Genomic DNA, 13,038 nt, shown 5'->3' on the forward strand with positions numbered 1-13,038 from the left:
TCAGCCAATCAATCGGCATAGCAACTAAATCAGCCAGTGGGAGCTTAAACAGATCTGAGTCTGTGCAGAGAATTGAAACAGAAACTTAGCAGTTTGCTGCTCTGAGAAGTAAAAAAAAGGCAGACTGTCTGGGTTTGTCTGCTGAAATGAAACTAGCTGCTTGTGTTTGCCTGTAACTCTCCTGCTTGTGTTTACTTGGAAGAACCACATGTTGGTATTGTACATTTATTCATCTATTATGTATATAAAGAAGTTAATGAATCCAGCTGAATCAGTTATCTCTGTATGTGCTTTTTGGATTTGAATTTATGCAACAAACTCTGACAGAATTTTATGTAACTATAGTAATTGTCTGGATGTTTCAAGCCTAAAATATTGTGATTCTTAACAGTAAAGATTTTTTATTTTATTATTATTTATTAAATATACAGTAAATGTTACCTATGTCACTCTGCAAAGCAACTCTGGTTGTCTTACAATTAAAACCATAATTAATATGGTTTAATATTTAATATAAAAATATTGTGTACAGAGATCACCCAAAAAACAAGATTGGTACAGTGGTGGTATCTTTTCTGTTAAACCACCAACAACCTCCAACATAATCCCCCATCAGGCTGCCAAGCTAACCCTCAGAATCAGGTTTCAAGGCTTTTCCAGAAGGCCAGTTCCTTTTGATATAAATTTCATTCTTTTTTTAATTGAAATAAAAGCCTCTATGTGCTTGGATTTGCCCATTGTTAATATGAAGGATCAGTATAAAAGCAACTTCACCTTTAGCTTTATAGTTGTTTCTTCCATAAACATTGATAATTTTGGATAATTAGCTTTTGTTTATTTCATGAAATTTGGAGAGTAGTTCTTCGAGTGACTAAGTTTAAATTTTAAATTTTTCAAGAACTAAGTTTAACTGAATTCTTTTTAAATATTTTTATAATTTTTCTCTACTTCTACATTCAATGAGATCTACATTTGTTCTTGGAAAAGTAGACAACATATGAACAAACCTAGAGCAGAGGGATGGGTTTCAATTTTTTTAATACCTATTCTGTGGGCGTGGCCTATTCTTTTTATTTTATTTTTAAACAAACAAAAACAAACAAAAACATAAAACACATACAACCTTCTTCAATTTCATATAGCATGTCATTTGGTTACAAGATTTTGTGCATCCTTTACATGGTCACCACACAATTATATATCGAATCACAAATTGTTCATTAGATAAACATAAGTACATTATTGTTATATGTCAATTTTTCAACTGTAATTATTATTCCTTAATTTTAAACAAATATTCTAAATATTGAATCCATACATACAGCATCATTTTGCATCAATAGTTCAACTCCAATTGTTATTCCTACATTTTAAACAAAATATTCTATATGTTGAAATCATACATACAACATCATTCCCTTACATCGTTCTAATCTGTTTAACAGTGCTAAACTTTTCTAGTATTGCATATATAATTCTATTATTCTAAAATATAAAAACCCTATTCTGTGGATGTGTCTTGGCAGTCATGTGACCGGGTGGGAGTTGCTTGGTGGGCGTGACTAGGTTGGTGTGGTCACGTAATTGGGTGGGCATAGCTAACTCGATGTCACTCACATGAAGGAGCACCTCATCTGGCTTCTCCTCCTTCTCCTCCCAGCCAGTCCTCACCTCGTCTCGCCTATTATGGTAGGAGAGGAAGCATTTTCAAAGTCATCTTCCCCTTGATACTAGCCAATAAGATAAGATTTTGTTGTCGGAAAACCATCTGATGTACATCTCCAAATATTGTTTATCACCATTCTCTTGGTAAGACTGAATGGAGAGATTTATAAAGAATAACAGAGTTGGAAGGGACATTGGAGATTTTCTAGTCCAATTCCTGCTGAAGCACAAGATGAGATCCTATACTATTATGGACACATTTCTTCTTAAAAACCTCCAGTGATGGTATACCCACAATTTCTGAAGGCATTCCATTTCTCTAATTGTTCTTTCAATAAATTTCTCACTTCTAGGTTGGATCTGTTTGATAAGTTTCCATCTCACCAATCTGTCTCACAGTTACTTCCAGTTGAGCCAGGCACCACCTGTTCTATACATTTTTTCTTGCCTGTGTAAAATCTTACTTTACTCTCCATTAAATTGCATTTTTGGTGAGAAATGATGTTTTACAGTGATATTCAGTTTACTACAATGATTTTTGCAAACTGCATTAAAGCTTGAAGAATACACCTCTGTTTATACTGATAAAGATTATTCTTTTTCAACATTAAAGCATAGTCAATCAAATATTTCCAATCTTACAATTGAAAACACTTTAGAAAGGCATTTAGTGCTTTTAGTGGATGTTTTACCATTCTTTCTCTTCTCCTTTAATTAAATCTTTCTGCTTCATTTTTTTTTCTTGTGCCTTATTGCAATAGTTCAAAATTCTCACAGATCCTTCACAAAGAACCAGTTCTAATTTAACTGGAATACAAAACAGTCTTTCCGGTCTGGAATTCTGACTCACACACAAACACCTCAACTCCTCAACATTTCTCAATGTTTTCCTTTCCTTTCTGCTATGTACAGAAATGTGCTTCTCTTTCATTGCTCATTTTCAAATTAACAGACCAACCGGTTTGGGGGAGAGAAGTGGCTTCTCCTTCCTCATGTGCAAGCCTTATAAAGGACAACTGCCCCTTCCTCTTTCTCCCCCTCCTCTCTTGTTCCACTGCAGTGTCTGGGAAAAACGTGTGGGTGTGGATAGCACCCCTGAAGCCTTTGGGAAAAACACACACACACTGCCATCTCAAAGCTCATTTAAAGAAAACGGACCTGGGAGTTGCTCCCTGGATAGATCTTCCTTTCTTAAGCAACTTAAGAGCATTGTACCATCTTTCAGACTTCCTGCTTTTTCTTTTCTTTTTCCTGGCAATCTATTGTGGACGGCAAGCAGAGCTCCAAGAGGGATGGGGGCCCAACTTCAACCATTTTTTTAAAAAAAGTGGGTGCAGCCTGGAGACCATGCAACCTCACCACCAGCCCAAAAAGGGCCTCCTGTTGGTCTTCCCTCTGGGGAGGAGAGCAAATGAAGATGATCGAGGGAATCCCCTCTGCTTCTTCCCCCGCTTCTCTGGCTGCCCTGTCTGCACAGACCTCTTCAGGTTGCTGGGCTTCTTGGACCTCTTTCCTCCTTTCCCCCCAACATCTGCTCTGATGGCAAGTATGGCTAAAAGGCCTTTGGAAGCTGCGGCTGCCCCATCCCCCTCTCTTTTGCAAAAACTCCTGATGCTACAGAATTGGGCTCATTCTGTCTTTCTTGGCTTTCAGCTTCTCTTGTCCAATTATCTTCTCCTGTCTCCTCCTCCTCCCCCCTGCACAGTCTCAGTTGCTGCTTGGAGAAGGGGAGATTTCTGGATTTGCAGAGCTGAGAGAAAAAGGAGACTGATGAACAGGCCCTCCAAGGCTGCCCAGTGCCCACCCCTTGGCATTTTTGCAACCAAATTCTCCCCCCCACACACACACAAACACATTCTGCAGGGCAGAGGAGGCTGGGCCCATAACTAGGCAACATGTGCCACAGCTCTGCTGTGAATAGAGGGAGAGAAAAAAGTTGGGATTATCTCTGCTGCAGCACTTAGCGTTGAATGCTGTAGCAGAGACAAGCCAAACTCTTGCTCCTTTTATAATCCCCCCTGGCTGCTCCCTCCTGGGAGTACCTGAAAGGAGCAGGCAGGCTGTTGCAGCTCCCTTCCAACCAGGCTCCGAGTCTCTTCCCTTCTTTCTTCCTTTTGGCAGTGGGGGAAGAGAAAGTGCTCCGGTCTGACTGCACCCAGACTGGTGGAACAACCGCCTGTTTGGAGCAACACATGGCTCACCTCCACTGGCTGTCTCCCTGATGATGGGTGGGCAGTTGCAAGCACTCCACTAGCCCAGGTGCAGCTGGAGCCACACGGGCAGCTCTGGGAACCTCGAAGTCTGAGCTTGAAGGCATGTGCCTGGGCTGGAGGAGCGCCCACAACCAACCGCCCATTGCCAGAGAGACCCAGGGATACCACCGGTAGGTGAGCCACATTTGACTGGGCAGGGTGGTCGCAAGACTTCAAGCCCGGAGAAGGCCAGCACAGCTGCCCCACCAAGAGGAGTGCTTGCCTCCAAACATGTGGGGAGTGGCAGGCACTCCTAGGAAGCACTGCTGCCACTGGATTCCCACCGGCTTCTGACCATGCACCACGATGCGCTTTAGCTACTGGATGGAGCCAGCTGGGCAACTTCTGCAGGGCGAACATACCTGGTGCCTTTGGACTAGAGTTGCCGATCCTTCTGCCGGCCCAAGAGGAAGCTTTTGCTGCAGCCTTTACAGGACCTTTCCCTTGAGGGCATGGAACTGGAGCCTTAGGATGCTGCCATGGCTGGATTCTGTCTCCGGCTGCAAATCACTGCAACCAACCAGGCAGCAGCCTGAGGAAGGTGAGGGCACATGGGGTGAAGAGCTCTTTCTCTTCTCTGGTGACCTTGCAAAAAAACAGGGTCTCCCTCCCAGATGCTCCCAGCCTATAAAGATTGCAGCAGAAGCTTCCTCTTGGGCCAGCAGAAGGATTGGCAACCCCAGGCAAATGAGCTTCTCCTGGGATCCCGGGCTGAAATCTCTTGCAGGGTGTAGCAACCCGTTATGGTGGGGACTGGGGTCCTGCCATTTTTGGGAAATGAGGCTCACGATAGCAGAGGGGAAAGGCACTCCCCTTTGCCTTTGGTGGCAGAGACTGCTGCTTTATCACGCATCTCCTTTATTTCTCTGACCCCTCGCTTGAGAGCAAGGCAGCTTTCAAAGTGAATGAAGAGCGGGCGCTTCTTCCAACAGCCGAGGCCACTCTCCTCTTTCTTTCTTGGCTGTTGGAAGAGCTGCCTTGCTTTCCGTGGGGTGCAGAGAAATCATGGGGAGAGAGGGAGGAAAAAGCCAAGCTTCTGCTAGGGGTGGCCCCTCTCTCTCCCTCTGATTTCTCCCTGGCTGCGCTTGTGGAGGAAGGAGGTAGGGATGCCGGGCGGCTTTTGCTTCACTTACCGTTCACCACCGCTGCCCCTGCGGCTTGCCAGCTGCAGCCCCACCAGTTGGGTGGGCAAAGGAAGTGGGTGGGCAGGGCAAGCATGGTGAAGGCGGATAGGGCGAGAGAGAGAGTGGTGACCGACTTAGTCTGCAACATTTCTTTACTAAAACTTTTGAAAGTTGACACCTCTAGGATTTAAGGACTAAATAATTGGAATATCTGATAATGTCATATCAGGAGTTGCAAGTTCTTCAAACACCTTAAACTGGTTTCAATAGATTTGAGATTACAACTGATTAAAACTTTATTTCAAGTTTATAGAAGTCCACAAAGAACATATAATTTTCTTTGCTGGAGATGTAAAAAATAAATAAAAGTGTGTGTGTTGGGGGTGGGTGGGGGTGTTTGTATGTGTGTGTGTGTTATATTTCATATAATATTTACATGGAAATCCCACAGTGATCAAGATATTGTTTATTGATTGATTTTATTTATTTATATTTCATGATTTTAGATTGTCGCTTTCCCTCAAGAAGGTGTCTGGGCAATGAGTTAATATTTTATTGAACTGTATTTTAAAAACTGGAACCTGACTATCTTTGAAGAATCATTGTTATACCAAAAGGTTGCCAAAAAATTATTTGGAGAAATTGAAAAACTGACATTATTCCAAGTACTAAATATTGAATTATGGAAATAAGCAATTTCTCCATTTTTGAAAAGAATGTTTTCTCAAGTAATTAGAAAATGAAACATTATATTTGGCATAGGTTTAATGATATCTTAAAACAATTGGGTATTATTATGTTGTTTTTTCCCTGTTTAGTAGGATAGTATAAGATTTTTTTTATAAACCAGAATGATGCCTTTTTAAAATTACTTTGCCCATTGGTTTAATGTGCTGTGATTTGGGGCATGGTTAATTATTTTATTATTTAATGTCTCTTCTAAGTTACAGTTGTTGCTGCTATATTGAAAACATGAATTTTCCTTATGGTAAATATGCCTGAGCACCTTGCCTAGAGAATTATTCAGGCATTGACAGATGTTTACTAAAACAAAATATCCTGAAGCCATAGACCAGCTGTGAAGCTGTTCCAGTTTTTATAAATGTGTCCATTCATCCATATTCTGTAATGTAAATTCTTCAGAAATATTTTAACCCTTCCTTGTGTCAATGTAATTCATCTTCCATTTAGCTTATGCTTTGTTGATATTCACCAGTCTGTATATACACATTCAATAAAACTGTTTACTGTGAAATTAGTTATTAAAATTGTCATCTATTATCTATTTTATGATCCACCTGCAAATTAACAAATTTCTCAGCCTATACACAATTGCTAGATATGTAATTATGTAGCTTTACACCAGGCAATCTCAACTTTGTCAGCCTAGACCTCTAAGTCTCATGAGAGCTCATTAGGAATTCAGCAAGAAATTGTGATTAAAAAAAAAAAACGGCCAATGCTTACAATACTAATACATTTTACATGCTGGGGCTCAGTTTACTGATCACACTAATACACCGTAAGTTGTAGATATTATATTTTTTTATGCAGAAGTTATGTAAAACCTTCAAAATTATTTCAAGGATTGCACCCGATCCTGTTCCACTAGTTGTCCCACAGATTTGGCACCCCAGTGATTGACCTGTTTGCCACCTGTGAGAAAACACAGCTACAACAATTCTTTTCCCGCTTCCACTCGCCGGGGACAGAGGGGATGGATGGTCTCCATTAGAGGTGGCCTCAGTAACTGCTATATGCATTTCCTCCACTTCCTCTTCTCCCACAAGTGATCTGCAAAATTGCAAAGAAAGTGGAGGTGCTGCTGGTAGCGCTCACTGGCCCCAGAGGTCCTGGTACACTGATCTTGTCAGCCTGTCGGTGTCCAACCCATGCCGAATCCCTCAGGACCAGGTCTCCTTCAGCCAGGGGGCCATTGTCCATCCAAATCCCCAGTGGCTCCCGTTGGCCATCTGGCACTTGAGGAGGACCTCCTGAGGAGGGACAGCCTGTCAGAAGAGATGAAACATACCATCCAGGCATCCAGGAGATGACCAGATGACCAGAATTTATGACTCCATGTGGTCCACCTTTGCCAAGTGGTACGACAACAATATGGTCCACCTTTGCTAAGTGGTGCGACAACCTCCAGCTTGATCCAGTCACCGCACTAGTTCCCCATATATTGGACTTTCTACAGGAGGGCTTCAATAGGGGACTCGCTCCCAACACCCTTCAACGACAGGTCACTACTTTATCCACCGTTTGGTCTGGGGCTTTGGCTCAGACCCTAAGCAGACTACCAAGGGTTCGGTGCTTCCTCAAGGGTGCCTCCAATCTGCATGTTCTGGTGGTCCACCGTACCCGACCTGGCAGTTATCGGTGGTCCTACAGGCTCTCACTTCAGCTCCTTTCAAGCCTCTTCGCACAACTTCTCTCAGGCACCTCACTTAAGACAGCCTTTCTTATTGCGATAACATCTGCAAGGAGAATATTAGAATGGGCGGCTCTATCTGTCCGAGAGGATACATCCAGACAGAGTTGTACTTCGCCTGGACCCAGCCTTCATCCCAAAAATTAACTTGGTTCCATAGGGTGCAAGAGGTAATTTTACCAAACTTTTGCCCATGCCCCAGACACCTGAGGGAACGTGTTTGGCACACCCTGGATGTCAGATGGGCCCTGCAGAGACACATCAAATGGACAGCAGAATTCTGCAGGTTGGAGGCCCTTTTCATGTCATTCCAGCCAGGGTCCATGGGACGAAAGGTAACATCTTCCACTATCAGCAGATGTCTAAGAGCGTGTATTGCAGCAGCGTAGGATCACCAGTCCAGGGCAGTGCCGCCACCACCACTGCTTGGGCAACCCAGGCTACAATAGACAAAATCTGCAGGGTGGCTATGTTGTCATCCCATTGCTCTTTGTCAGAAACTATAAATTGAACATGTTTGCTTCAGCCGAGGCATCGTTCGGCAGGTGGGTTCTGCAGGGGTTTGTTTCCACGACCAAATCCCAGGGCAGAACTTCATCCCGCCCTAGTGACATTTAACTTGGGTATGTCCCATGCTTGGACTCTCCAAGCAGTTCGCAGGAAAATGACCATTGGCTTACCTGAAGGATCCTTTTCTCTGCACTGCAGGAGAGTCCAAACTCACCCTGAGTCTTCGGGTCCAGGGATTCGGGACCATCATGGCAACTCAGACTACTTTTATTGTTTCATCACACCATCAGCCTTCACTGGTTCCAGAAGTGGTCAAAAATCTGGCGTTATGGAGGACCAGGAGACGTGGCCAAGGAAAAAAATTCCTCAGTCCTAGGGCAACCAGACTAATTTAACCCATGCTTGGACTCTCCAGCAGTGCACAGAAAAGGACCCTTCAGATAAGCCAATGGTCATTCAGTTCTCTAAAGACTCCTTCAAAGTAGGCAGGAGTACAAACATCACACCTCTCTACAACTCTTACAAAAAGATGTACCCAATTTGACATGTTTCATTTCAATATTTTCCAAGGACTTTTCAGAGACTGCTCTGCTGCACAGGTTTAAAATCTAGAGATGATCATACTAAAGTTAATTTTATATATCCTTAATAGTACTAATGCACATTTGCTGTTCAACACTTTTATCCTAATTCATCTCTTGGACAATTTCACTTTTGAAATTAACCATGAAAGTATAATCTTAAGAAGACCATTCATGTATGTAGAATTTGATATTGAGATGACAATTTTTGAAATCAGCTCAACAATATTTATATTTCATACTACATTCTCAGGTTCAGGATGTACAAAAATATTCAAATGATAGTGAATAGCAGGAAAGAGGAGGGGGATTCTTCTCTCTATTCTACATTTTCCTAATGTTATTACAATCCAAATTAGACTAGCGTGTTTATTACTTATTTTGTGGTGGAAAAAAAATCACACCAACATCATCAGTGAAAATAGGACACACTTTTCTCTTAATATGGATGACAAGTAAACAAAATTACATCATGACTCCAGAAATAAAAGAGCACTCCATAGCTCCAATTGACTGTTGTGGTTTATATTACATTATATTAATTACACCACACTATACTAGTATAGTGATTACGATTCATTGGATCAGTGGTGGGTTGTTAACCGTTTTAGTACCGATTTGCTCGCACTTGGCGGGTGGGCAGAGCCCTCCGCCACCACCACTACTGATTTGGCCAAACTGGGCCAAACTTGGAGCAATCCACCTCTGCATTGGATTAATAATATTACATTAAATCAGATCATTTGGATTAAATGCTTTTTTTTTACTAGTTCCATGACATCGAACCATAATCATTCATTATGTCCAAATGTTTCTTTTATCATTACCTATATAAACATAATTTCTATCCAGTATTTGGAAGATGTTGTGATTATCTGTTTTTTTAAAAAAATTCTGTTTTGACTAGCCTATGTTTTTAGTCTCAGAATAATCAAAAGTTTAGAATTCAGATGGGCACAAGGAAAAGTATACATCCCCACTATCAAATGACATTCCATTTAGTTTTGTGAAAATAGGCCCAAAGTCACCCTGCCAAGTTTCATGCCTAAAGAGGGACTAGAACTCACACTTTCCTGGTTTCTAGCCTTAATCACAGATCATTTTTTTCAGTGGAGGATAGCATTTCATTATGATTTGAATTTTTTTTATCATGTGGTAAATTACTTACAGGACCTAATCATGCAATTTGTTCTCACATATCTGGTTATTTGTTTTATATGTATTTATTAAGATTGTCCATAATTCTGATTTAAAATGATAGAGATTAAAAAAACAGTTCAGTTACCATCATATTGATTTAATTGTCCTCCTGATTTAATTTTCAGTTCTTTGTGTTTCATTGATTTTCACTAGATATCTACAAAAGGCCTCACATTTTACTTTCTTAACAGAATTAGATTATGTTGGCAGGAAAGGAAACTTCATAATATAAAACTTAACAAATTCTGAGTAACAAATGCAAGTTTTTATTTTATATAACTTATGTGTTTAAAAATAAAGCTGTCAGCCTTAGCCTTATATTTAAAACTGAATGAAATATATAGGCATAGTTATCTTCAAAATTGAATGTAATCTTCATATCTAAAATAAAAAGATATATTTTACAAGAATATTAGTCCTTCCAAGTTTCATACAGGTAGGTTAAAGACTTTTAGTGGAAAGTAAGATAATTTTTTCAATGTGCACATTAAATTCGAAAATTTTTAGAACAACTAATGTAATGGTTTTGGTAAAAAAAAGATGTTCTTTTGGGAAAAGATATATTTTGGGATTCTTTTTACTCTGTAGGGGTTTTATTTGTTTTTTTGCTATGAAGTAATTTTGTAATGTGCTAAATTTTGAAAGATAGGTTCAGAGTTTAGGAAGTTAATATTAAGTTTAAAAATATTTATTTTTATTTTTCTTATGTGTTCTCTATTATCATCAAAGTAACAGAAAAAAATAAGGGGAGATTAGAAAGACATGGAAAAACTCTGGCAGACGTTTCCAGAGTATACTGATTCTTAGGTCTCCCAAATCTCATATATAAGGAAGATTGTTGAATGGCAGCAATGTTCTACAATATATACTTTTAATAATCCTTTTTCAAAATACTGAGCATAGAGTTGTGGTATAAAGGTGTGCACTATTGTTAAAAAAGAACACCGTAAATTACCAAATTACAGTACTTCATCTACCTAATCCTTTTCCTACCTTAGAGTACTTATATGTCAAAATGGGGAAGATTCAGATAGATAACTAATTGTAAGAAGTCAATTCCAATTTAGATATCACCTGTTTTTTTCCAAATGAGCCAGATTTGAATCTGAACCCAAGATTCATCTATGTGAATTGTATAATAGTTTAGCAGCTTTTTTTACCCCAGATAAACTTAACAAACAAAATTCATTATAGCAACAGCAAGTACTTTTTTAAATATAAAAATCTTTATCATGCGGCCTTCTCAACAGACATAAGGATACATATGTAAAATCACATAAGACAAATATATCTGTGGCTACTGACTCAGGTTGACTCAGCCTCCCATTCTCCCAAGGCCGGTAAAATGAGGACCTAGATTGCTGGGGGCAATGTGCTGTCATTTGTAAACATCTCAAAGTGTGCTGTAAAACACAAAGGAGTGGGATATAAGTCTAAGTACTATTCTATTGCTATTAATGCAATACAATGCAGTGCAGTGCAGTGCAGTGCAGTGCAGTGCAATACAATACAATACAATACAATACAATACAATACAATACAATACAATACAATACAATACAATACAATACAATACAATACAATAGCAGGTCTTCTAGTCCAAACCCCTGCCTAGGAAGGAAACCCTATACAATTTCAAATGGCTATCCAACATCTTCTTAAAGACTCCCAGTGTTGGGGCATTCACAATTTCTGGATGCAAGTTGTTCCACTGATTAATTGTTCTGACAGTCAGGAAATTTCTCCTTAGTTCTAAGTTGCTTCTCTCATTGATTAGTTTCCACCCATTACTTCTTGTTCTATCCTCAAGTGCCTTGGAGAATAGTTTGTGGCAACCCCTAAGATATCGGAACACTGCTATCATGTCTCCCCTAGTCCTTCTTTTCATTAAACTAGACTTACACAGTTCCTGCAACCATTCTTCACATGTTTTAGCTTCCTGTCCCCGAATCATCTTTGTTGCTCTTCTCTGCACTCTTTCTAGAGTCTCCACATCTTTTTTACATCATGGTGACCAAAACTGAATACAGTATTCCAAGTGTGGCCTTACCAAGGCATTATAGAGTGGTATTAACACTTCACGTGATCTTGATTCTAGCCCTCTGTTTATGCAGCCTAGAACTGTGTTAACTTTTTTGGCAGCTACTGCACACTGTTGGCTCATATTTAAATGGTTGTCCACTAGGATTCCAAGATCCCTCTCATGGTTACTACTATTGAGCAAGGTACCACCTATAGTGTACCTGTGCATTTTGTTTTTCTTGCCTAAATGCTGAACCTTACTCTTTTCACCATTGAATTTCATTTAATTAGATAGTGCCCAATGTTCAAGTTTGTCAAGATCCTTCTGTATCTTAAGCCTGTCTTCTGGAGTGTTGGCTATTCCTGCCAGCTTGGTGTCATCTGAAAAATTGATGAGTTCCCCATTTATCCCCTCATCCAAATCATTGATGAAGATGTTGAAGAATACTGGGCTTAGAGTACTACTTAAGAATACTACTTAAGAGTACTACTTAAGAGTACTTAACCTATTAGCAGAGGTGGATTCCTACCGGTTTGGTCCGGTTCACCTGAATAGATAGTAGAAATCTGGCGTACCTTTCTGAACCTGTAGTAATGGCAGCCTGACCATGCCCAAACCAGATCTCCTGGTGGTGCCATAGGTGCCACCATCTTTGGTTTTGCTTCTATGAATGCGCAGAGCAATTTTTATTGCACTGGTTGGCCAGCCCAGCCCACTCCAACGCTTGCCCTGCCTCACCTTTGCCATGTGAATCCACAGAATCCTCCTCCTGGCTCCTGCCTATACACAGGTAAGCAGCATTCATGCTAGCCTAGACCCCCCCCCCTCCCTGCTTGCTACAACCCAGGCGCCGCACGGTCAATTGGGCGGGCAGCAGGGAAAACGGCGAGCTTGGCCTTCTCCTCTTCCTTCCCCTGATTTCTCCCCAGCCATGCTTGCCTCAAGCCATGGCAAGCTCGGTGTATGTCGGTATGTAAGTGGGAGGGGCTGGATGAGACAGATCAGAAGTGGGGTGGAACAAAAGAGCCAACTTTCAATTGCTTGCCTGAAGGAACATCTACGTTGGCTTTGAAGCGGGGGGGGAGCATGGACTGTTTGGCGCTCAGAAGCAGTGGCAAGTGGTGTGTGTGTGTAGGGGGTGCGAGGCACAGACCATTTGGTGCTGTAGAAGCAGCAGAGGTGGGTAGAGGGCCTGAGCAGGGCAGAAGCCCTGCGTGAAAGGCAAAAGCACAGCGGCGGGAGAAGCTGG

General features: G+C 41.0%; 1 protein-coding gene across 2 annotated transcripts in view; it reads left to right on the top strand.

Annotated features, from left to right (window-relative positions):
- Positions 1-13,038, top strand: part of GABRB3 (gamma-aminobutyric acid type A receptor subunit beta3) — a 149,390-nt gene that overhangs the window by 100,701 nt on the left and 35,651 nt on the right. The gene's annotated exons all lie outside the window — the stretch shown is intronic.

The sequence above is a fragment of the Thamnophis elegans genome, chromosome 11 (assembly GCF_009769535.1).
Source record: "Thamnophis elegans isolate rThaEle1 chromosome 11, rThaEle1.pri, whole genome shotgun sequence".
In the NCBI taxonomy this organism is placed as follows: Eukaryota; Metazoa; Chordata; class Lepidosauria; order Squamata; family Colubridae; genus Thamnophis; species Thamnophis elegans.